At 52.7% G+C, this 5,000-nt stretch overlaps 1 non-coding gene across 1 annotated transcript in view; it reads right to left on the minus strand.

Moving 5' to 3' along the window:
• The window catches only part of LOC124569439, a 1,910-nt gene extending 393 nt beyond the window's left edge, over window positions 1-1,517 (minus strand). The window contains exon 1 of the ribosomal RNA XR_006971231.1: window positions 1-1,517. This exon is cut by the window's left edge and continues 393 nt beyond it. This is a non-coding gene — a ribosomal RNA (small subunit ribosomal RNA).
• Window positions 1,518-5,000: the final 3,483 nt, after the last annotated feature.

Raw genomic sequence — 5,000 nt, forward strand, 5'->3', positions numbered from 1 at the left:
TGCGGCTAGAAGCCGCCTGTCCCTCTAAGAAGAAAAGTAATCGCTGACAGCACGAAGGATGTCACGCGACTAGTTAGCAGGCTAGAGTCTCGTTCGTTATCGGAATTAACCAGACAAATCGCTCCACCAACTAAGAACGGCCATGCACCACCACCCACCGAATCAAGAAAGAGCTATCAATCTGTCAATCCTTCCGGTGTCCGGGCCTGGTGAGGTTTCCCGTGTTGAGTCAAATTAAGCCGCAGGCTCCACTCCTGGTGGTGCCCTTCCGTCAATTCCTTTAAGTTTCAGCTTTGCAACCATACTTCCCCCGGAACCCAAAAGCTTTGGTTTCCCGGAGGCTGCCCGCCGAGTCATCGGAGGAACTGCGGCGGATCGCTGGCTGGCATCGTTTATGGTTAGAACTAGGGCGGTATCTGATCGCCTTCGAACCTCTAACTTTCGTTCTTGATTAATGAAAACATACTTGGCAAATGCTTTCGCTTCTGTTCGTCTTGCGACGATCCAAGAATTTCACCTCTAACGTCGCAATACGAATGCCCCCGCCTGTCCCTATTAATCATTACCTCGGGTTCCGAAAACCAACAAAATAGAACCGAGGTCCTATTCCATTATTCCATGCACACAGTATTCAGGCGGGCTTGCCTGCTTTAAGCACTCTAATTTGTTCAAAGTAAACGTGCCGGCCCACCGAGACACTCACTCAAGAGCACCCTGGTAGGATTGCAACGGGGTCCGCCTCGGGACGCACGAGCACGCACGAGGCGCGTCGCACGCCTTCGGCTCGCCCCACCGGCAGGACGTCCCACGATACATGCCAGTTAAACACCGACGGGCGGTGAACCAACAGCGTGGGACACAAATCCAACTACGAGCTTTTTAACCGCAACAACTTTAATATACGCTATTGGAGCTGGAATTACCGCGGCTGCTGGCACCAGACTTGCCCTCCAATAGATACTCGTTAAAGGATTTAAAGTGTACTCATTCCGATTACGGGGCCTCGGATGAGTCCCGTATCGTTATTTTTCGTCACTACCTCCCCGTGCCGGGAGTGGGTAATTTGCGCGCCTGCTGCCTTCCTTGGATGTGGTAGCCGTTTCTCAGGCTCCCTCTCCGGAATCGAACCCTGATTCCCCGTTACCCGTTACAACCATGGTAGGCGCAGAACCTACCATCGACAGTTGATAAGGCAGACATTTGAAAGATGCGTCGCCGGTACGAGGACCGTGCGATCAGCCCAAAGTTATTCAGAGTCACCAAGGCAAACGGACCGGACGAGCCGACCGATTGGTTTTGATCTAATAAAAGCGTCCCTTCCATCTCTGGTCGGGACTCTGTTTGCATGTATTAGCTCTAGAATTACCACAGTTATCCAAGTAACGTGGGTACGATCTAAGGAACCATAACTGATTTAATGAGCCATTCGCGGTTTCACCTTAATGCGGCTTGTACTGAGACATGCATGGCTTAATCTTTGAGACAAGCATATGACTACTGGCAGGATCAACCAGGGAGCTGCGTCAACTAGAGCTGAGCAGCCGGCCGCCCGGGAGTGTGTCCCGGGGGCCCGCGCGAACACGCAAGCGTCCGCTCAATTATTCTGCAAACAGGAGGAGGCTGAGCTCCCCTGCACAATACACCTCGAAACCCTCTCAGGTCCCGGCGGCGCGCAGCGCCGTCCTAAGTACTTGGTCGGGTTCGAGAGAGGCGCAATCGCCCGGAGTTTGGCGAGTAGACGCTTTAGGTGCGACCACCCGTGCTCCCAACTGAGCTTGCCGCTGCCGACAGAGGCCCGGGAGCGTGCTGTCGTGGCATTGCCGGCGGGAGACAACACGCGCCACCTACGGTGACCGGCAGCTCCAACGCCAGCGCCACAGAAGGACAAAAGCCCCACTTGGGTGCCGAAGCGAACTCTCCCAGCACAGCGCACGCGCCAACACGTCCGCACAGCTGCGATACAAACCACCTGCGAGAACCGCAGAGGCGACCGAGCAGCAGACGGCGTCGCGGCGCCGAGCGCCGGGCGGCGGCGCATCCTCAGCGCACACAGTCCTCAATCGGACCAGCACACTGCAGATGTCCACCGCGCTTCGCACCGGGCCCGCGAGGACCTACTTTGGCCGCACGGCGCCGCGTGCAGGGTGCGCCGGCGCGCAGCTGCGCCGCCTGCCGCCTCCGTCGGCCGGCGCGCCTGCCACTGGCCGCCCCCACCAGCCGGCTGTAGCGCGTGCGCCCACGCACCGCGCGGCCAGCACGCCGGGAGGCCCCCCCTCACCGGCCGGGGACGGTCCCACCCAGCCACCGCCGCGTATCGCTTCACACCCAGATGCCATTCACGTTCGTGGGCATGGTGGGTATCGCTGGAACAACCGGTTGGTAGCTCAACCGATCGTCGCCATCACTGATTCACCTCTAGCGAGAACAACCGCACCACAACGGTTTACCAGTTGTTCATTTGCATAACGTCACCAGCAAACGTAGGCGTCCATCGCCATTTGCAAATTCAACGATTGTTGCATGCCTGTGTCAGGTGTCACGACACACTATGTCTGCCCACATACACGCAACAACATGTGCACGCTTCGCGAACACGTGGAAGGTGGCCCCCGTACGTATGCGATGTCCATTGCGCGAACGACTGTCAACCGGCCTCTGTCGCATGTCGCAGATGTGGAACGCAGTGCACCATGCTATCACGGTGTGTGAGAAGAGACGACTACGTCTGACAACACGCGCCACTACATCAACAGACGGCTCATGCTGATCGCCATCCAGGGCATACCACACTGCAATCCAGCTCTTATAGGGAGACGACACGTAGCTGAGTGCACAACATTTGGACCGCATGGTTCGCCGTTGTTGGCGCAGTCGTTGTACGGTCACATGTACCACGATGTATCATTCAGTACATGAGGACCAATGTGCAGTACAGTGTGTGATTTGGACGTACAACATCAGCGGACAGTTGACACAGGCCGTACCACAGCGTAGGCTAAGTGCTTCGCACATGCGAATGCCAATGAACAACTGCAAATGCCAATGAACAACTGCAAAGGGCATTGAGCATGTACGTCCTGCTGCCATCCACATTACAGTGTATAGCTGCAAGGTGTTTAACATGAAGCGATACACTGGGGACCGGGCAGTGCGAGTAGCAAACTATATTGCGGGGGTTGCAGTTAGGCAACACTACACTAATTTAACGCGTCGTATGACAATTACAGAGCAGGTTAAGGCCCAACGTGTGTTGGGTTAAGGCCCAACGTGTGTTGGGTTAAGGCCCAACGCGTGTTGGGTTAAGGCCCAACGTGTGTTGGGTTAAGGCCCAACGTGTGTTGGGTTAAGGCCCAACGTGTGTTGGGTTAAGGCCCAACGTGTGTTGGGTTAAGGCCCAACGTGTGTTGGGTTAAGGCCCAACGTGTGTTGGGTTAAGGCCCAACGTGTGTTGGGTTAAGGCCCAACGTGTGTTGGGTTAAGGCCCAACGTGTGTTGGGTTAAGGCCCAACGTGTGTTGGGTTAAGGCCCAACGTGTGTTGGGTTAAGGCCCAATGTGTGTTGGGTTAAGGCCCAACGTGTGTTGGGTTACGTTAAGGGGCAATGTGGGTTACGTTAAGGGGCAATGTGGGTTACGTTAAGGGGCAATGTGGGTTACGTTACGGCGCAATATAGGTTACGTTACGGCGCAATATAGGTTACGTTAAGGCGCAATATCGGTTACGTTAAGGCGCAATACAGGTTACGTTAAGGCGCAATACAGGTTACGTTAAGGCGCAATACAGGTTACGTTAAGGCGCAATACAGGTTACGTTAAGGCGCAATACAGGTTACGTTAAGGCGCAATACAGGTTACGTTAAGGCGCAATACAGGTTACGTTAAGGCGCAATACAGGTTACGTTAAGGCGCAATGCAGGTTACGTTAAGGCGCAATGCAGGTTACGTTAAGGCGCAATGCAGGTTACGTTAAGGCGCAATACAGGTTACGTTAAGGCGCAATACAGGTTACGTTAAGGCGCAATACAGGTTACGTTAAGGCGCAATACAGGTTACGTTAAGGCGCAATACAGGTTACGTTAAGGCGCAATACAGGTTACGTTAAGGCGCAATACAGGTTACGTTAAGGCGCAATACAGGTTACGTTAAGGCGCAATACAGGTTACGTTAAGGCGCAATACAGGTTACGTTAAGGCGCAATACAGGTTACGTTAAGGCGCAATACAGGTTACGTTAAGGCGCAATACAGGTTACGTTAAGGCGCAATACAGGTTACGTTAAGGCGCAATACAGGTTACGTTAAGGCGCAATACAGGTTACGTTAAGGCGCAATACAGGTTACGTTAAGGCGCAATACAGGTTACGTTAAGGCGCAATACAGGTTACGTTAAGGCGCAATACAGGTTACGTTAAGGCGCAATACAGGTTAGGTTAAGGCGCAATACAGGTTAGGTTAAGGCGCAATACAGGTTAGGTTAAGGTACGACATAGGTTAGGTTAAGGTACGACATAGGTTAGGTTAAGGTACGACATAGGTTAGGTTAAGGTACGACATAGGTTAGGTTAAGGTACGACATAGGTTAGGTTAAGGTACGACATAGGTTAGGTTAAGGTACGACATAGGTTAGGTTAAGGTACGACATAGGTTAGGTTAAGGTACGACATAGGTTAGGTTAAGGTACGACATAGGTTAGGTTAAGGTACGACATAGGTTAGGTTAAGGTACGACATAGGTTAGGTTAAGGTACGACATAGGTTAGGTTAAGGTACGACATAGGTTAGGTTAAGGTACGACATAGGTTAGGTTAAGGTACGACATAGGTTAGGTTAAGGTACGACATAGGTTAGGTTAAGGTACGACATAGGTTAGGTTAAGGTACGACATAGGTTAGGTTAAGGTACGACATAGGTTAGGTTAAGGTACGACATAGGTTAGGTTAAGGTACGACATAGGTTAGGTTAAGGTACGACATAGGTTAGGTTAAGGTACGACATAGGTTAGGTT

The sequence above is a fragment of the Schistocerca americana genome, unplaced genomic scaffold (genome assembly GCF_021461395.2).
Source record: "Schistocerca americana isolate TAMUIC-IGC-003095 unplaced genomic scaffold, iqSchAmer2.1 HiC_scaffold_1494, whole genome shotgun sequence".
Classification (NCBI taxonomy): Eukaryota; Metazoa; Arthropoda; class Insecta; order Orthoptera; family Acrididae; genus Schistocerca; species Schistocerca americana.